Consider the following 21,030-nt stretch of genomic DNA (forward strand, 5'->3'; position numbering starts at 1 on the left):
GTGTTTTCTTATAGGAATTTAAGTTTCAGGTCTTATTTTAAATCTCTAATCCATTTCAAGTTAATTTTGTGGTGTAAGATGAGCATTCAATTTTATTTTTCTGCATGTGGCTGTTCAGTTTTCCTGACACCATTCATTGAAGAGACTGTCCTTTTCCCACTGTGTATGTCCAGTATTAGTTGACCGTATATCGGGGTTTATTTCTGGGCTCCCAATTCTGTTCCATTGTCCATGTGTCTGTTTTTATGCCACTATCATACTGTTTTAATTACTATAGCTTTCTGGTATAGTTTTAAATCAGGAAGTGCGATGCCTCCAGCTTTGTTGTTCTTTCTCGGGATGGCTTTGTCTATCTGGGGACTTTTGTGGTTCCATATAAGTTCTAGGATTGTCTTTTATATTTCTGTGAAAAATGCCATCGGGATTTTGATAGGGGTTGCACTGAATCTATACATAGCTTTGGGTACATGGACATTTTAACAATATTAATTCTTTCTATCCATGAACATGGGTATCTTCCCATTTATTCGTGTCTTCCATTTTTCTCATCAAGGTATTATGGTTTTCAGTGTACTGATCTTTTACTTCCTTGGTTAAATTTATTCCTGGGTATTTTATTGTTTTTGGTGCTTTTGTGACTGGGATTGTTTTTTTTCTTTTTCAGATATTTTGTCATTATTGTATAGCATACAATCAATTTCTGTTTGTTGATTTTGTAGCCTGCAGCTTAACTAAACTTCTTGATTAGTTTTAACAGGGTTTTGAAAGATTCTTTAGGATTTTCTACACATAAGATTATATAATTTGCAAACAAAGACAGTTTTACTTCTTCCTTTCCAATATGCTTGCTTTTTATTTCTTCATTTTCCTGATTCCTCTGCCAGGACTTCTACTAGTATGTTGAATAAGACTAGTGAGAGGGGGCATCCTTGTCTTGTTCCTGATCTTAGAGGAAAAGCTTTCGGTTTTTCACTGTTGAGTATGATGTCAGCTGTGGTTTGTCATGTATGACCTTTATTATGTTGAGGTATGTTCTTGTGTACTCAGTTTGTTGAAAGTTTTTATCATGAAAGGATATTTTGTCAAATGCTCTTTCTGCCTCTATTGAGATGATCATCTGGTTTTATCTTTCATTTTATTAATGTGGTATATCATATTTGTTGATTTGCGTGGGTAGAACCATGCTTGCATCTCAGGGATTAATCCCACTTGATTATGGTGTGTGATCCTTTTAATGTGCTGTTGCATTCCATTTGCTAATATTTTGTTAAGAGTTTTTGCACCTATATTCATCAGGAATATGAGTCCGTCGTCTTCTTGTGGTGGTGTTTTTTAGCTTTGGTATCAGGGTAATGCTAGGCTTGTAAAATGGGTTTGGGAGTGTTCCTATCTCTTCAATTTTTTGGCTGAGTTTGAGAAGGATTGGCATTAATTCATCTTTAAATGTTTGATAGAATTCAATAAAGCCATATATGGTCCTGGACTTTTCTTTGTTGGAGGTTTTTGATTGCTGATTCAATCACCATATTTGTTATTGGTTCATATATTCTATTTCTTCATCATTCTCTCTTGATAAGTTGTATGTTTCTAGGAATCTGTCAGTTTCTTGTAGGTTATCCAATTTGTTGGCATATAACTATTCATAGTAGTCTTCTGTGATCCTGTGTATTTCCATGGTATCAATTGTAATGTCTCTTCTTTTATTTCTGATTTTATTTACTTGAATCTTCTTTGTTTTTTAGTCTAGCTGAAGTTTTATCAATTTTATCTTAAAAAAAAAAAGACAAAACCCAGCTCTTAGTTTCATTTGTTTTCTTTTTTTTTTTACCTCTCTTTCTGCCCTGATCTTTATTATTCCCTCCTTCTGCAACCTTTAGGTGTAATTTATTCTTCTTTTCCTATTTCCTAGAAATCTGTCCTCTACTCTGTTACTATATGTGTCTTAAAAATGTAATGCACAGGGGTGCCTGGGTGGCTCAGTTGGTTAAGCATCTGCCTTTGGCTCAGGTCATGATCTCAGGATCCTGGGATCAAGCTGTGCATCGGCTTCCTGTTCAGTGGGGAGTCTGCTCGTCTTCCTCCCTCTCCCTCTGCCCCTTCCCCCATTCGTGCTCTCTCTCTCAAATAAATAAAATCTTTTTTAAAAATACGATGTACATTTAAAAAAAAAATATTTACTTTTATAGAGAGAGGGCAAGCAGGGGAGGGGCAGAGGGAGAGAAAGAGAATCTCCAGTAGACTCCCTTCTGACTACGGAGCCTGACACAGGGCTCAGTCTCACGACCCTGAGATCATGACCTGAGCTGAAATCAAGAAGCTTAACCAACTGAGCCACCCAGGTACCCCTGCAATGCACATTTTATGAAAGTGTAACGCATCAGGGAAGTGTGGAAATCACGTAGTGTGATGGATTTCCTAATCGGGACACACCATGTCAGCAGCATCTAGGTCAGGTGTCCTCATGTGTTCCCTCAGTGGGAAGCACTGTGCTGACATCCAGCAGCAGAGGTGAATCTGGCTGTTATTCGTGTTCATACACACACGGTCGTACAGGATGTACTCTTGTTCCCTGACTTCTGTCACTCAGCACTGCTCGTGCTCATTGTCCATGCATCCCCACTGGTTCTGCACAGTGTACCACTCTTTACTAGCCTGTTCTACTGGTGATGGACTTCTGGGTACTGTCTACTTCTGAGCTATTACAAACGGTGCTGATCAGAACCCGCCTGTCGCTCTTTGGTGCACTTGTGTTGACATTCCTGTGGAGCATCTGCCTGGAGTGGAGTGGTGGGATCGCTGGGCAGGCACAGGCCCAGCTTCCGTACATGCTGAGCAGTCTTCTGTGGGGTTGCATTAGATAATGTTTTAAGACAGAAATCTTACCGTGTCACCTCCTAGGCTTCATACCGTTAGTTGCCCCCATCACATAGGACTGGAAGCTAGGGCTCTAGTAACCCGGGCCCAGCGTCCCTCCTTTGCCTCTTCCCCTGTGGTCCCGGCCTCACACTCATGCTCCGGCCCCCAGGCATGCCCAGGCTATTCCCCCTGCTCAGACCACCTTTTTGTCCCCTAGCCATCTCCTGACTTGTGCCCACCTCTTTCCTATTTCTCCTCAAAGACTCCGCTGTTCAGATAGTCACTCTCCTTCAGGACACGTGATGCCCTGCTTCCCCAGGCAGGTCTCATTGGCCTCCCCACAGTGTGTCCTGTCATCATCTTTTAATGTGTCTCCACTGCTTAGCACCCGGGGAGGAGGTGTAGTCTGCCTGGGCTGCGTCAGTCTTGCTCCGTCCGGGAGGTAGGGACCAGCTCTCTGAAGAACTGTCTTTATTCCAAGATGGGAACAGTGGGAGGGAGAGAGAAATTCCTTAACTCAAAAATAGTTGCAGTCATTGTTATAGTAATACAGTGCCGAGTTGGCATGAATTTTGAAGGATCAGCTCCTTTGGGCCACTGTGGCCCAGTGGGGCCCTGCCCCTCCCCCGCTGCCTCCGCACCACGGTCACGCTGGACAGCAGGGCCCAGGGGTCCTGGCTGGGGGGCCCATTCGAGAGACTGGTAGAGAGCTGCACAGCTACTTCAACTAGGACTCTCCGTAACCCTTCGGTTGTGGTTTGTGAAGCATGGCCTTAGGAAGTGGGGTTATTGCTTGCTTCCTCTTTTTGGGGAGACTCCTGAGATACCAGATTGACATCTGCTCCTTCAGCTCCGGGGGGAGGGGAGGGGGAAGGAGACGGTTCTTCCTGCTGCCGCTTGACCACAGGCTGTCCCAGGGTAGGGGAGGGTGGGGAGGAGAGAGACCTTATTTTCTTCTTTGTTGTTCATATATACAACATGTTTCTTGGGTTTTATATATATATATGAAAGTCACTTTGGGCAAGGAAAAAGTTCCTACAGACAGAAAACTAAAATTCTTGGGCTATTTGATTAGGAAAATGTTTGAATAAACACAGTGGTAGCTTCCCTGAGTCCTTCTGTTTATCATGATTGAAAGAACATTTATACACCTAAAAAAAATGCAGTAATGGAAAACAAAGCTATTGTTCTGTTGTTTTTGAAATGTTGGAAAAATTGTTTAAACTGAATACAGCAGTATCTATTCTCTGATAACCACAAAGTAGCAACGAGGGATTTTTAGATTCTCATTGGATTTTGCTCTTCCTGGGATAGACTCTGTGTTAGTTTTTAAGGGCTTTTTAAAAGCCAAGTATAGACCAAATTGTGCTTTTTAGTAATGTTTAGGGTCCTGGGATCCACCCCTGAACACTAGAGAGGCCAAGGTGTCAGGAATCCTGAGGAAGAATGGTGTGTTCAGCCTCAAAGCTGCTGGGTTCTGTCTGCTGATCTTAGTGGTAATGTGGCTTTTAAAGTGGCATTTAAAAAGAAAAAAATTCTGGTGGGGGTTTCGTATATGAAAGGGTTGGATTCGGTTAGTTCAGTGCATCCGGTTCCCTTGAAACCCCAGTCATTCCAACACAACGTGTTTTTCTAGTAGTTTTGGACCCAAAGAATTCTAGCTGTTGTCAACAGTGAGCAGCTGTGTGTTTAGGACTCACAGGAAGGTGAGTAACTGGATCCACTTTATGTATTTAAAAGCATGTTTAGTAACATAGCCTTCATTTCTTCCCCACGTCTTTCTTGGAATTCAGAGTTTTAGCTGCTCTCTCAACTGTTTTAATTGAGGGGACAGGTAATTACTCAAAAACCCCATTAGGCTTAATTTTCTGTGCTTTTATTTTTTAAAAAGCTTATTTCTTTTTTAAAACCGTTTAAAAATGGAGATCCATGTGTCACGTGTGGACATGGGGTCATTCTTCGGCGCACCTACAGGAGTTAGCTCCCCTCTGGTTTGCCTTCCTCCTCCTTGCCTCTTGGACCACGTCCAGGTAACCAACAACTTTGCAGAGAATTTAAACTGGTTTTAACAATATTCTTAGCTAAAGGTAATTCTGAAGGTAAATCTGTTACCAAATGAATTGAATCCTGAATTCCAGAGCGCACTGGAAATGGAGTTTGGGTTACTGCTGATTCCCAGTGTGCAACCTAGCACCAGCCAAACCAGTGGGGGAGCCACGTGTGGTTTCTGGGTAATGCTCAGGGTTCCTTTTGTTGCACAGGTGGTGTTCCGGAGCTTTGTAGTTGTATTTGGTGGTCATCTTTCAGAGTCTTTTCGCTAATTCATTCTGTCCCACGTCACTGGGAGAGGCCTGTGATTGGCTGTCCCGTGGATCCTGGGTCCCAGGGCAGCCAAGCCAGGATACCTGCGTCTCTCACTACCAACGGCTGCGGCCTTGCCCCATTTGGCTGGGTGAGGCGGGTCCCTCTGACAGGTGGCCGAGCTTGGCTTTGACCTCTGATTTCTCAGCTCTCTGTCCAGTGCTCCTTCTGGGAGGCTTGTTCCTCCAGAGCTTTGAAATACTGATTTAAGTACAAGGGAGTGTGGGCTCAGGCCTAGCCAGGAACCCTCACCTGCATTTGAAACAATTTTATTCACTTTTGGGTAGGCCTGACTTCTAAAGTGGTTATCTACGAGTAGTTTAAATAGGTGTGTGTTCTCTTCTTTCTAGAATAGTTAGCAAACCACCTAAAAAGGAATGGCTTTCTCTGACATTTTGTAATAGTGCTTTTGTGTTGCTTCAGACTTAAATTTAAGTTGTATTTCCAAGCTCCCCATTTCTCACCTAAGAAAGCAGAACAGTTGAATAAAAACCACTTTGTTAATATAGCCTTAAAATGTTTCTGAAAAACAACACCTGTTAAATGGTACACTGGCGGATAGTCATTCCCTTGCCCTCCATTGCTTTTGGCCTGAGTTGTCACTGAAGAAAAACAAAGACCTTTGGGGGCAGACAAGGTAGGTGGGACTTACCTGCTTTGAACCAGACCCCTTGGCCCTTTCGCCATGCCCTGTGGATGGATGTCGGGTTGGGATACGGCACAGATCCTTGGCTCTTTCTCCTTGACCTTGTGCCGGGCAGAATGAACATATTTGAGCAACTGCCAGCATGTTGGTTAAGAGCTGCATTCTTCTCTAGCAGGCTTGCAAACGTATTCTAGACGGCAAATCACTTGCTGTATTTCTTAGTAGCCAAGTGTGGGAAACCTCTGCTTGGTCAGCAGCAGTGTGGATGGGCCCCGGGTAGGTCATGATAGCTGGTGAGCCCCGAGTCTGAATCCCAGGAGCCGTGCCTCAGAGCTCACTGCACCCTCGGCCCTACCTCCTCCTGCTGCTTCACCTGCCACGAGCCCAGAGACAGATCCCGAGAAGTCTGTTGGCCTTGTTTCACTGCATGTTGGATTCTAGAAAGTGACTAAGTTTAAGGGAGGCCACCACAAATCCTAAATAAGAGATGGGAAGGTTTTGCTGTTGATTGGGGATTGTGAAGCATGTTGAACTCAGATAAGAATATAATCCGGTAATAGTAATTATAGACCGAGAGGCCAGCAAATTGTGTTCCTTCTATGATCTCAATCATTTTCTTTAGACCACTTTTCTTTTTTTTTTTTTTAAAGATTTTATTTTATTTATTTGACAGAGAGAGAGAGAGCGAGAGAGGGAACACAAGCAGGGGGAGAGGGAGAGGGAGAAGCAGGCTTCCCGCGGAGCAGGGAGCCCGATGCGGGGCTCAATCCCAGAACCCTGGGATCATGACCTGAGCCAAAGGCAGACGCTTAACGACTGAGCCACCCAGGCACCCCTAGACCAGTTTTCTTTGAGATAAAATTTTATAAACAAGAAAATTCACACATTAGGCATATAGGTGGATCATTCCGAAAAATGTATATACCACCCTCCTGCGTTCCAACAAAGTTCTGCTTGGAGTGGAGTTTGGCTTCTCCAGCTGAGCCAGTCGTAGACGTCACATGTTACCTTGTCCTCGCTCTTGAGTCTTGCTGAAACCCACGCATCGTGGCACCCTGGGGTTCCGTGCTCCTGGCATATCAAGAATGCTGTTCCAGTGGGGCTGCATGGAGCCAGTGTCCCATCAGACTTCACTTAACATAAGGTTGAAGATAAATTGTCAAGAATTCCAGGATGGGGGCAGCTTGTGAGCACCGATTCCATGGCGCACGCCTGGCAGGTTGCAGTGATGTATGCTTGTTGCTCAGTAAACACCTGGGGGTGCCTTCTGGGTGAGGACACAAATGGAGCCCCGTGTGGAGCAGTGGCCTGAGCCCCTGGCTGCCCGGGCCTCCCAGGGCAGGGAGGTGTTCCTAATGTGCAGTTTAGGGCAGGAAGCGACGAGAGGAGGGCCTCCTCCCAGAGCTGGGTGAGCGCTTTCATAGGGCAGGAGGGTGTGAAGGTAAACCCATCTGCTCTGTCAGCTGTAACTGGGCACCTGTGTAAGTCACTCTGTTTCCCCATCTGTAACATGGGGAGAACCTGGAGGGTAGGGAGATGTCCCCTTGAGTATCAGCTTGAGAATGTAAGTGGAGCCTTTAGCATGGGGCCGGGCACGGAGTCCGTGCTCTCCACTCCTGGTGGCCAGCATTATTCCTAGTCTCCCCTCGGAGCCACAGGCGGGCCCTTTGTGGCGGTGACTCTCCGCACCTCCTTCCTGGGCATCAGCCCTGCTGGGAGCACGAGTGCGCGCCCCACCACCTGCGGCCGCGCACGCTCCTCTCTGGCTGTGGGGGCCAGGCCTCCCCGGGCGCTTGCCTCCTGCCCGGGGCCCGCGGGGACCGGCAGCACCGCCCGCTCGCCGTCGGCCTGTCTCCCTGGAGCCCTTGGCCTGACTCGCTGTGCCGGCATTTTACAGCTGTTCTTTCCAGACGCTTAGAGTGGGCCTGGGGTGGGAGGGGACGGTCCTGTCTCCCTCGCTGGTCACTTTGTTTCAGGGATGGCAAAATAATTGCCTTGCAAGTGGTACGGCATTAAAAAATCTCTTCGTAAAATGTCTGGCAGAGCCAAAGAGTGGACAGCCACGGATGGTTGCCGAGGTAGCACTCAGAGGACCCAGGGTGGCATCGGGGACCATAAAGCGCCCGTTTGTCTCACGGACCCATGAGGGGTCGGGGGGGGGACAGCTGAGCGGAGACCCTCACTTCTTGATTTCAAAGGCACCGCCGCTTGGCCGGAGCCGCTTGGTTAATGTCAGAAAGGTGTTCTGCCAGCATCGTTTCCGGGCAGTCAGTGGGGTTGGCGAGGGGTCGGCGGGCAGGAAGCCCTGTCGTTGCTGTGCAGAGACCGGCAAGCAGGAGAATGGCAGCATCAAAGGTCCCGGCGCGCCGCCCGCCAGCCGCTCGGGGCGGAGAGTGACGCGACCCTGCCGCGCTCCGTGCTCCAGGCCCCGCGCCGGCGCGCAGTTCAAGGCACTTTGTTTTTTCACCTGTTTCCTACGGTCTGAGAAGCTTCTGAAGAAGTGACGTGGGGCTGTATCGGACACCCGGGCGTTTTCTCAAGGGAAAATAATGTTACAACAGGGAGGGGACAAGTAGCCACTTGGCTGCGATGCGGGACTGTTCTCGCAAGTAAGAAAAGCCCTCTCCGGCCACGCGTGCTCCGCGTCGCCGCGCTTCCCCCTCCCACGCGGCCGCAGCGGGTCCCCGCGGCCGGCCTGGCGGCAGCGGGCCACACAGGTGCGGGGAGCCGCGGCGCCGCGGCCGCAGCCAGCCCCGCGCAGGCGCAGGCGCAGGCGCAGGCGCAGGCGCAGCCTCGTGCCCCCCGCCGCCCGTCCCTTGCGCCGCCTTGCCTCACGCTCTGGGTTTCACAGCGCGCAGCCAACTTGCCGGCAGCGAAGAGCCTGAAGTGCTTTACGGATTTCCTACGTTTCCCCCTATCGTTACGTTTTAATCCATGCGGGCTGAATAGTCTATGGAGGCTCCTTTATTTAAAGGCTGTTCTCGTGGTAGCAGCCGGTGTCCGTCTAAGCCCCTTTGCAGGAAGTCGACGACGAGCGCTCGTTTGGTTCACCCGGTGCGCGTGTGTTTCCGGACGTGGCCTCGGCAGACACGACAGTTGCAATTAGTAAACCAGCATAATAAACTCTTCGACTGGGCGCCTGGGTGGCGCAGTCGTTAAGCGGCTGCCTTCGGCTCGGGTCATGATCCTGGAGTCCCGGGATCGAGTCCCGCATCGGGCTCCCTGCTCAGCGCGGGGTCTGCTTCTCCCTCTGACCCTCCTCCCTCTCATGCTCTCATTTTCTCTCTCAAATAAATAAATAAAATCTTTTAAAAAGGGGCGCCTGGGTGGCTCAGTTGGTTAAGCAACTGCCTTCGGCTCAGGTCATGATCCCGGGGTCCTGGGATCGAGTCCCGCATCGGGCTCCCGGCTCGGCGGGGAGCCTGCTTCTCCCTCTGACCCTCTCTCCTCTCATGCCTTTTTTCTCTCTCTCTCTCTTTCTCAAATAAATAAATAAATAAATAAAATCTTTAAAAAATGAAAAAAAATAAAATAAAAAATAAACTCTTCAACTGAACCCTGCCTTTTACACTCTTACCACCAGGTGGCTAAGAAAAAAAATTAAGCGGGAGAAGCTCAACAACTATGGAAAGGACTTGTGATCCCTTTTAATTTCGGCTTCAGCAGGGAAATACGAAACCGCAGACAGGCCGCCTGAAGACCGGGAGGTGCTGAGCGAGGACCGGCATCCCCCGCAGTGCAGGCCGGGGGGCGCGTCCCGGGCTGGTTCTGTTTTCGTAAATGCTGACAGTGCTGAGGTAGCCACATTTTGAGACTCTCTGAGCCTGTCCCCCCTCCCGGCTGACCGCCGGCTGTCCGCGCTTCTCCCAACGGTTGGGTTTGGGACAGGGGTTCGGTTTTGGGCTCTTCGATTCTCAAGTGGAAGGTGCTCACACCCTAACACAGCAGTGGCCGCGTCAGTCCTGGACACATTGGTAACGCCCTTGGCAGAGATGGTGCTCGGGGTCATTCAGAGTCGGCTCTAAGACCTGAAAGTGAAATAGGCCACGTTGAATGGTAGTATCCCACGCGTCCATCTCGTTGGTTTTGCAGGGAAATCCATGTGTGGTAGGGATGGTGACGTAACAGGGTAGAAAACACTTTTAGACTTCTCCTTAGACTGCATTCGTTAGAGGAGGGACAGCATCAGAGGACAGGGACCTATTCTGTGGCGTTTAAAGAGAAGGGCAGATCTTATCCCATGAACACAAAACCCCAGCAGTGCACCCACCTGTGCTTCTCGTGGTGCTCAGCTTCTCCTGTGCATTCCAGTTTGCCCTTCAGTTCTCTAATTTATTAACTCTGACAAGTAACCTCTTGGTTGTACATGATTTTATTCACAATTTGTTTTTCTCATTCAAAGTGAACATGAGTGCCTTAATCCTCTAATGGGAATTAATTGCTTGTTTCAGTGCTTAACTCTGATCCTTTCTCAATCCCCACAGGGATGAGTTTCTTCCTGAAGAATCTGTATTTGTTCAAAACACAATCAGAAAGGTAATGATGTTTTTCTTATGAAAGGAGCCAGAAATGCAAAATGTTCATTCTTTTTTTTCCCTTACATAAGTAGTAAAGGATACAATTCAATAGATGAAATGTAGGCTATTATAATTTGTCATTCTAGCAGGCTGCATTAGTTCCTAGAAAAGAAGTTTAATTTTATTGTCCAGTTTTCTTTCATGAGAAGTTATCTTCTGCAGAAGAAAGCTACTGGACTGATTTTCCACAGAGTTGAAGTTAACAACCTGTGGTCTAACTAGTAACCAGGATCACTTTTTTTTTTTTTAAAGATTTTTATTTATTTATTTAACAGAAATAGAGAGCACAAATAGGCAGAGCGACAGACAAAGGTAGAGGGAGAAGCAGGCTCTCCGCCAAGCAGGGAGCCTGATGTGGGACTCGATCCCAGGACCCTGGGATCATGACCTGAGCCGAAGGCAGCCGCTTAACTGACTGAGCCACCCAGGCACCCCTAACCAGGATCATTTCTATGTCACAGCACCTTCCTGGGTATTCTTGGCTCTGAAAAATTATTAAGGCCCAACCAGTAATTGATATGGCTTGATTCCCTTTCCTGTTTATTATGTGGAATATTCATTTTTGTTTTATTTTTTTAAGAGGCTTCATTGAGAGGAATATAAGCTAGTAGATATTTTTAGAAGACCTTGATAAAGGAAGGAGGTGGGCTGGAGAACCTAGGAAAGAACATTCATTGGGTGCTGAGGCCATGCACACAGTCGGCACTTAGTAGAGGTAGAATGAACCCAGTTTTAAAACAACTTTTTTAAAGACCCACAGTTGCCAAGTGGTAGAGATGGAGATCGATTCAGGCCTGTCACTGTGCATTTCTTTACTCTTACCATGCTCTGCGTTCTTACACGTCCGTCAATAGAACACTGAGGCTGCCCTGCCTGACAATGTTCCCTGCAAGGGCTGAGCCCCAACTGCTATCTGGGCCCACAGGGCGGGCCTGGTCAGCCATCAGTGTCCTAGAAGAGGCCTACCTGGGGGATGTACTTTACATTAAAGCAGAGTTAGAGCCACTTCTAAAGGCCGCTCTTCAGTTTCCTCTGGAAAAACCCAAATGGCTCACCTATGGCTGGTTCCTAAATGAAACTCTTACATTTTATCGAAGACTCTAACACGGCTGAAACACAGTAATGTATGAGCCTCGGGATGGCAGTGCCACCCTCTCCCAACCTGAATCAATCACAGGCATGTTCTTAATTAGCCCCGGCTGGGGTTCTGAGAAGATCTGGCCCATGTAGTAGACTTTTTTACATGTCCTGTTGGCTGTGACCCTCATAGCCGCCCCTGGAGATGGGATGAGACAAAGAACAGAAGAAAAACTACACTTTGCAAAAGGAAGGAAAAAATAAAGATTGGAGCAGAGATAAACTAGAGAACAGAAGAACAATAGAGAAAATCAACAAAATTGACAAACTTTTCAATTTACTAAGAAGAAAGATACAAATAACTTAAGTCAGAAATAAAAGAGGGGACATTACAGCCCATTTAGTAGAAATAAAAAGAATTACAACAGTTGTGTGCCAACAAATTGGAAACCTAGATGAAATGGATCATTCTTAGAAACACACCCCACCAAGGTGAACTGTGAAGAAATAGAAAATTGGAACAACTAATAACCAGAAAAGAGATTGAATTAGTAATCAAAACCTCTTAACATGGGATGCCCGGGTGGCTCAGTAGGTTAAAGCATCCGACTCTTGGTTTCAGCTCAGGTCATGATCTCATGGGTCATGGGTTATGCTTGAGATTCTCTCCCACTCCCCCAACTTGCACACTTTAAAAACAAAGACCAGAACCAGATGGCTTCACTGGTGAATTCTACCAAATCTTCCCAAAAATTGAAGAGGAGGGAACACTTCCAAACTCATTCAATGAGAGCAGCATTCTCTGTTACCAAAACCACAGATTAATATCCCTGAGGATTGATGCAAAGATTCTAAACAAAATATTAGCAAACAAAATTCAGCAACACATTAAAAGGATTATATACCACGACCAATTGGAGTTTATCTCAGGAATGCAAGGGTGGTTCAACATAAGAAAATCAATGTAATACACATTAATAGAATGAAGGGAAAAAAAGCTGGACAAAATTCAACACAAGTTTGTGGTAAAAACACTTAAACTAGTAATAGAAGGAAACTACCTTAATATAATAAAGGCCATATACGAAAAGCCCCAAACTAACCTCATACTCAGAGATGAAAGACAAAGTTTTTCCTCTAAGACCAGAAACAAGACAAGGATGCTTGTAATTTTACCACTTCTACTCAACATAGTATTAGAAGTCCTACCTGAAACCATCAGACAAGTAAAAGAAATAAGAGATATCCAAATTGGAAAGGAAGAAGTAAAATTATCTCTGTTCACATTATCTTATATGTAGAAAGCCGTAAGATTTCCACAAGAAAAATGTGGGAATTAATAAATTCAGCAAAGTTGAAGGATACAAAAATCAGTGCACAAAAATCAGTTGCATTTCTATATATTAGCATCGAAAAATCTGAAAAGAAAATATAAAAACTAATTCCTCTTACAGTAACATCAAAAAGAATAAAATACTTAGGAATAAACTTAACCAAGGAGGTGAAAGACTTATACACTGAAAACTACAACACATTGCTTAAAGAAATTAAAGACAATAAATGGAAAGATATCTCATGTTCATGGATTAGAAGACTATTGTTAGGATGCTAATACTACCCAAAGTGATCTACAGGTTTAATTCAACTCTTAATGAAAATTCCCAAAGTTGCATTTTTGCAGAAATAGAAAAATCCATCCTAAAATTCATAAGGAATATCCAGGGACCCCAAATAAGCAAAGTAATCTTGAAAAATTACAAAGTTGGAGGTCTCCTACTTCCTTATTTACTGCATAGCTACAGCAGTCAAAAACTGTGGTACTGACCTAAAGACCCACACATATAGAGACCAATGAAAGACAATAGAGAGTCTAGAAATCAATCGTTGCATATATAGTTAAATGATTTTTGACAAGGGTGCCAAGACCAATGGGGAAAGGATAGTCTTTACAGCAAGTGGAAAACCAGATATCCATATGCACAAGAATAAAGCTGGACCCTTCCTTTACACCACATACAAAAATTAACTCAGAATGGATCAATGACCTAAATGTAAGAGCTAACGCTATAAAACTTGAGAAAACATAGGGTAAAAGTTTCATGACATTGGATTTGGCACTGATTTCTTGGATATGACACCAAAACATGGGAAACAGAAGTAAAAATACATTGGACAACACCAAAATTCAAAACTGTGCATCAAAGGACACAACCAACAGAATGAAAAGATAACCTATGGAGTGAGAGAACATATTTGTAAATCATGCATCTGGTAAGAGGTTAATATCCAGAAGATATAGAGAACTAAAATGCAATAGTGAAAAACTTGAATAGACATTCCTCCAAGGAAGATATACGAGTGGCCAATAAGCAGATGAAAAGATGCTGAACATCACCAGTCATGGAAATGCACATCAAAACCACAGTGAGATACTGCCTCACACCAGTTAGGATGGCCACTATCAAAAATAAGGCAAAACAAAACAGAAAACAAGTGCTGACAAAGATGTGGAGAAACTGGAACCCTTGTGCACTGCTGGTGGGAATGTAAAAATTGTACAGTCGCTAATGGAAAACAGAACGGAGGTTCTTCAGAAAATTAAACATAGAATAACCGTATGATCTAGCAATCCCATGTTCGTGGCAGCATTATTCACAACAGCCGAGAAGTGGAAGCAACCCAGATGTCTATTGGTGGATGGATGAATAAAATGTGGTGTATGTGTATGATGAAGAATTATTCAGCCTTAAGTAGGAAAGAAATTCTGACATGTGCTGCAGCATGGTTGAACCTTGAGGACACTATGTTCCATGAAATTAGCCACAAAAACAGAGACATTATATAATTTCACTCATAAGAGGTACCTAGAGTAGTCAAACTCATAGAAAGTAGCATGGGCTTGTCAGGGGTGGGGAGACAGGGAATGGGGAGTTACTATTTAATGGGCATAGTGTTTCAGTTTTGTAAGATGGAAAGAGTCTTGGAGATGGATGGTGGTGATGGGTGCACAATAATGTGAATGTATTTAACACTACTGAACTGTACAATTAAAAATAGGGTGATAAATTTTATATTTTGTGTATTTTATCACAATTTTTAAAAATTTGAAAATAAGAGATTCAGAGAAGGAATTGGTTTATCAAATAAAATTCAGTGAAGGGGCGCCTGGGTGGCTCAGCTGGTTAAGTGACTGCCTTCGGCTCAGGTCATGGTCCCAGGGTCCTGGGATAGAGCCCCGCATGGGGCTCCCTGCTCAGTGGGGAGTCTGCTTCTCCCTCTCCCACTCCCCCTGCTTGTGTTCCTTCTCTCGCTGTCTCTGTCAATTAAATAAGTAAATAAAATCTTTAAAAAAAAATTTTTTTTTAAATAAAAATTCAGTGAAAACAAGTGGGGGAGACAAAGAATATAGTGAGGTATGTCCTTTGTAAACCGTCACTGTCACTGCAGAGCCTGAATCCTGGCCTGTCCCTGAAAGGGTCACCTCCCCGTGGCCTTGGGGTCAGCCTGACGTGCAGAGCGCTGGGGGTACCATGAGCCCAGCAGACCTAGGCCCCGTCCCTGGTGCTGCCCCCACAGGTTCTGTGCCTGGAGCCTCGTCTCTGCCCCATTAGCTTCCCCGTCCGCTCAGTGGGGTCCCACCACCTGTCTTTAATGCGTGGGGCAGATTTGGGAAGCAGACATGGCACAGGGCCGGGCGGACGGTGCCTGGTCATCGCTGGGAGGAATCAGCCCCTGAAGGAGCGCCATCCTCTGCAGCGTTCTGACCACGATTTCTGTCCTTCCTCTAGGCTGGCTTGCCCATTCGTGGGTGAGGGATTTCTTCTCTTCCTTTGCAGCTGAATCCCCGGAGTAAGGAAAGCTCAGCACTGTCTTCGCTGAGAACCCGCTCTGGCATCTTGTAGCTCTTATTCCAAAGCCCAGGCTTTTTCCAGTAGAACTGTTCTGAACCTCTCCATTCTACAGGTCCTCAGCCCTGGTGGTACCCGCCCCATCCTGGGCAGAGGACATCACCTATTTTGAGGAAAGGCCAGGCAACTCCGCATGAACATCCCTGTGGCCACCCATCTGTCCCTTCTGAGGCAGGGCCCCCATCACCACGCCTTCAGCACACTCTTTCCCACTGTCCCTGCTCCACTTTTTTTTTTTTTTTTTTTGAGGCTGCCTGTTTACCAGTCTATTTCCCTTGACCTTCACGGCGAACGGGAGAGGGGAGAATATGTCTCATTTCATATGTGGGGAAGGAACATAATTTTCCCTCTACCCGTATTACTTCCTGTAGTAAAAGATTAACAAGGAGAGAAACACAAAAATTTTATAACGTGTGTATCTCCTGCATACATGGCGAGACCCAGGGGAAATGAGTAACTCCCTAAATGGCCCGCACCCTCCCCTTAGGTACTATCTCCAGCTAAAGACAAAAGATGTTGGGGCCTCAGGAGCCAGGTGTGGGAGGTTTGCAGGCGAAGCACAGTGAACAAGGATAAAGTTATGCATCTCTCAGTCTTTGCCTTGGGCACTGATAGAGCTTCTAGAGATGGGGAGCCATCCTCCTCTTGCTGGTACAGTAGGGAGATAACCTCACAAATGGAGACACCCCTTAGAAATGCAAATGACTCTTCTAAAAAAGGGTCCCTTCTAACAGAGCTTCTCCTGTGTTTCTTAAAAATAATCAGCCTGAAGTAATCCTCCTGCCAAAGAGGCATATTCTGGGGCGACAAACTCAGCTCCCCTGTGGCTCCCTGAGTGCCCTGCTGGCCTTTCCCTCTCCCTTGGTTGCTTCCTGTTCTCCCCTCATGCTTTTGCTTCAGGGGACACGAATCCCCTCTGTAAGCATACTCCCTCTGTCCCCCAGCCATGTCCAGCCCTCTCTGGGCCCACGACTGCCACCTTACTGGCTTTCTCGGCAACCTAAAACACACCCACATCATTGGTGCAATAAACTCTTCTCAGCGCCCCTCTAAGCAAGTGGTTCCCGAACCTCCACTTCCATCCCATTTCACACTGAGCCTCTGGAAAGATGAAGGGGCCGAGGGCCCTGTGAAATGGCGGCATGGTTGTTGCAGTGAGGGTTCCCCAAGAGGGAGACTCAAGAGGAACAGGCTCTTCTGGTCCTGCTTTCTCCCTAAATACCACTCCAGTGACCCATAAAGACAGAAGATGAGGGAGGGCAACGAAATTCTGGAAGACAGAAAATGACTTAGCAGCCTGGAGAAACCAGACACCGGAAGTCCCTGCGTGGTGCGAAGCCAGCAAGCAACTGGTGACCAGTACAGCAGACGGCCAGAGAAACTCCGGACCCCTGGGCCTAGGAAGAGGAGGGTCAGGGCAGAAACAGCAGGAAAGGGTGAAAGTCTGTATAGGGAGCAGACACCCAGTCTCTTCTTCCCAGCAGGGAGCAGGTGAGACACTGTCCAGAGAGGCTTGGTACTGGGGACACTGGTCCCAGCTGGGGTGGGGTTGGGCGGCACCCAGAAAATGGAGATCGAAGGAAATCTGCATGCCTATAGATTCTGTTGTCTGGCGTGCCCCCCCAGCCTGCACCGCCCAAACCTACTGATCCCCCACACGAGGCTTGCCAACCATCAGGCTCTCTCCCTCGCACACAGAGCCTTCATTGCCTATATGATGTCTGGATTCTCAACATGAAAGGCCCGTAGCCAAGGATTACCAGCATTTGAAGAAAACCTCTAAAGAAACACGCACCAAAACAAAAAGCCAGGCAGGCAAAGATGAAAACGTAAAACCACCACCCAAACCCATGATAATTAATACCTTCCCAAAGATGAGAGGTGGCTCCGAGCTGGAAAAGAACTATGATGGCAAAAATAGACACAAATTCATAGAAGGACTGAGAGTTAAGTAGACTATAAAGAAAAAAACCTGGAAAAAGGGAGGAGAGAGAGAAAATGGGAAAATTAATCCAGGATACACAATACCTGAGTATTAGGAGACCAGAAAGAGAACAAGAAGGTAGAAACAAGAAGGAAACTCCCCGTGGTCCAAGATGGTGAGTTTTCAGATAGAAATTCCCAGCACAGTGAATGAAGGAAGCCCACAAGAAGTGGGGTACCTGGGCGGCTCTGTTGGTTAAGCATCTGACTCTTGATTTCAGCTTAGGTCATGATCTCAGGGTCATGGGATTGAGCCCCACGTTGGGCTCTGCGCTCAGCACGGAGTCTGCTTGAGGTTCTCTCTGTCCCTCTGCCCATCCCCCCGCTCGTGCTCTCGCTCGCTCTCAAGTAAATCTTAAAAAAAACACACATACACAAAAAAATACACTGTAACCTCAGAATCTGAGGGGAAAAAGGAAGACCTCACAAGTCTCCAGAGAGGAAAGCTCAAGTCCTGAACAGAGGATGGTGGAGTCCAATGGCACTGGACTTCTCAACAAGAACGTGGGAAACAGAAAACAAGAATGCCTTTAAAGCTCTCAAGAAAACTGTTTCTAGAATTCTCCACTGAGCCACACTGTTAATTAAGGATGGGAAAGAATTAGCTTCAGCAAAATGAGGGCGTTGAGGAAGATGGGGCCACGGGATGCGGGGGCTCAGGGAAGCCCTGGGTGGCATGGCAGGACACGCCATGAATGGAACCCAGTCCCTGGTGGTAAAAAGAGACACAGGGGGTGCCTGACTGGCTCAGTCGGAAAAGCATGCAACTCTTGATCTTGGGGTCATGGGTTTGAGCCCCGTGTTGGGTGTAGAGGTTACCTAAGTAAATAAACTTAAAAAAACAAAAAAGAACAGAGGCCCCAAATGGCTGCACTTCAGGCCAAGTCACTGAGTCAGGACTTTACATCTAACCTAATTATACTTTCAGACTTCCTAGAAATGTAGTCTTAACCGGTCAATCAGGAATTTTCTGCTTTGCACTGATGAAGTAATCTGTCACGTGGGCCCTCCCCCATCCCCCAGAGGAACAGGAGGTACAGGAGGTGACCTGCCTAGTAAGACTGCCACTTGAGGGAAGGTGACCTTGCCTGGAACAATCCTTTTCTTTTGCTAATAAATTCCTTGCCCCACCTGCCTTCCCGTAAAAACCTTCCATTTTGTACAGCAACTCGAGCATCCCCTCTATGGGCCAGATGGGAAGCTGCCGGATTCATGAATTGAGTCATAAAGGCAATTAGATCTTCACATTTACTGAGTTCAGTTTTTGTTCTTTAACAGTGGTCAGGCCTGAAAGGATGCTTGCAGCACTTTTGGAAAATGAGAGGCTGAATTACTGTCAGAGAAACTTGAGCAGAGGGGGAAAAAAGCTGCAAGCAATTTTTAATTCCAAGAAAAACAGAAAAGTTGTCCAAGAAAGGAAATTAATGATGGTACACTCTGTGCCTTATCTGAGAACAGTGTTTACATAGTTCTGATGCTGAAATGAATGCGGCTCTGCCCGAAACCGTGACAGGAGTCAAAGGGAGGGACGGAGGGACGGAGGGACGCGGGGCAGGGCGGCGCGCGTTCGGGGCTCGGGGCGTGGGGCGCAGCGCCTGTGGCGGGACGAGCCCAGCCAGCAGGGAGCGCGGGCCTCCCGGGCAGGTCGAGCTGGGCCGTGGGTGCGCAGCGACCCGCCAAGCCGCCGCTCCCAGCAGCCCCCCCCAGCAGCTTGCCATTAGGACCTCCTTTTACAGCCGAGGCGGAGAGGTTAAATGGTTTGCCTCAAGTCACAACCCAGGCAATTGGGTTCTAAAGTCTGCGCTTTAAACCACCATGCGAGCCTGGCAGGTAAGACGTAGTTTAAAACCTCAGGAAGTAGCAGTGCGTGAGTCATCAGCAATATGAAGACAAATACCAAATGCCACAGCTTAAAGGCTTAGAAGTGTTGCCTCCAGGGAGTGGAAGAGAGTAGGCAGTTTCATTGTTCTGGTAAAGCTATTTGACTTTTTACATTATGGACACATATTACTTTAAAATTTAATCAAAGAGAAAAGCTAGGGCACCAGTGGTCGAGAGGAGCGCGTCTCCAGTTTGGACTGGCTTTGCCGGGCTGTGCGTTCTTAGATCCTCACCAAACCTGAGAGCAGGCATCACCGGACGAGATGTTTCCAAGTTTCCTTCCAGCTCTTAAGGCTCTGGCAGGGAAGAGGACCACTTAGAGGACACTTAGAGAACAGGCACCGTGGAGAGCAAGTGAGGGCGACGCAGGGCTGGGTGGGGTGCCGCTCTGGGCCAGCCCCGAGGCAGCCTCTGTGAAGGGGCCTCCAGGTGGGCAAGCACCCCCGGGGGATGGCCCGGGGCGGGAGGAGAGCCGTGGAGCGTGGCTGAGACCCTCTGGGCGCTGCCCTGGGGAGAGGCTGCAGGGAGCAGAGAAGTAGGCCCATTTGGGGTTGGGGGCAGTCCTTGGGCGAGGGTGGTGATGGCGACCAGGGTGAGGGAGGGCTGGGCCCAGGGTTCCCTTGGGAGGAGCTGTGGACAGATGGTGCCAGCAGCCAGGATGCAAGTGTCAGGGACTCAGGAGGCTCCTCCCAAATGCCTGGTCTCCAGGGCTGGTGCGCAGCCCACCCCTCTGTCCGCGTCGCTCCTCTCGACGCCCTCTGTGCCCAGGTTTGCCCATCCTCCCTGGTCCCCCAGCAGCGGCCCTGGGTGCCTACATGGTCCTCATCCCTCTGTACCTGCGCTCCAGCTTCTCCTTGATTCACCTCCAGACTTCCGTGCCCAGCACGCCCCCCCTTCACACCCCACAGCTCTAGTTTGTCCTTCCCTGTGACCAGAGTCACAGAACTAGAGCTCCCACCGCGTCCCCGTCCTGCTCACGGTGCCCAGCACGCACCTGCACAGGCAGCCTGGTGCTCCCACGGCCAAGCCTTTCCGACCTCAGTTTACCCGAAGCCCGCGGAACTCCTGACGCTCCGCAGGCTGGTGACCGAGGCAGTGGACGGGAGACAAGTGGGCAGGCGTCGGCAGATGTGTGGGTCTCGGGGGCCGTGCGCCCTCCCCAGACGCCCTGAGCAGGTGGAGCGAGGCCCAGACCCCACACCAAAAGTGGAAGTCCCGCGGGCCTAGTGTGACTTCTCCAAGGGCCACTTGCCACGGGACTGACGTGAGGGCGCGGTGCCCCCCCGGGGCCCTGGCTGCTGGCGGCCTGCCGCCAGCACATAGCGCGGGAAGGAGGCCGGCGAGGCGCCAGGCCGAGGAGAGGGGGCCGCCTGAACTTCATCAGCTTTGTTGGAGTCACTTTCACACAGGTGGCTCTTCTCAGTTATGTAACCATCTGTGGCCCAGACCCAGGTGAGCGGTAACTACCTTCACACGAGAGCCAAGGTTGCTGCGCTGAGTCACAGCGAGTCACAGGGAAGCCTCATTAGCCTCTAGGACCTTGGAGAGGAACCGGAAGGTGTGATCGTTCAAGTTGGCTGCGTCCTGCCGCCAGAACCAGAATAGAAGCTTAGTGCGGAAACCTGAACGAGCTCTTGTGACTACTTTATAGACGTGTGTGTGTGTGCGTGTATGTATGTTTGCTTATTGGTATCTCGAACGTAGCCATAAAAAATATTTATAGTGTAATTTTTAAAGTCCT

General features: G+C 47.7%; 1 protein-coding gene across 3 annotated transcripts in view; it reads left to right on the forward strand.

Moving 5' to 3' along the window:
• GGACT (gamma-glutamylamine cyclotransferase) overlaps nucleotides 1-21,030 on the forward strand; it is a 69,875-nt gene that overhangs the window by 26,688 nt on the left and 22,157 nt on the right. Inside the window, exon 1 of one of the 3 annotated variants that reach the window (XM_035003110.1) lies at nucleotides 19,017-19,238. The exons of the other annotated variants lie outside the window; for them this stretch is intronic. The gene's annotated coding sequence lies outside the window, so the exon portion shown is untranslated. Of the gene's footprint in view, nucleotides 1-19,016; nucleotides 19,239-21,030 lie in introns of those variants that run through there. 3 annotated transcript variants of the gene reach the window in all.

This window comes from Mirounga leonina, unplaced genomic scaffold, assembly GCF_011800145.1.
Source record: "Mirounga leonina isolate KUSES-001 unplaced genomic scaffold, KU_Mleo_1.0 Mir_127, whole genome shotgun sequence".
NCBI classification, from domain to species: domain Eukaryota; kingdom Metazoa; phylum Chordata; class Mammalia; order Carnivora; family Phocidae; genus Mirounga; species Mirounga leonina.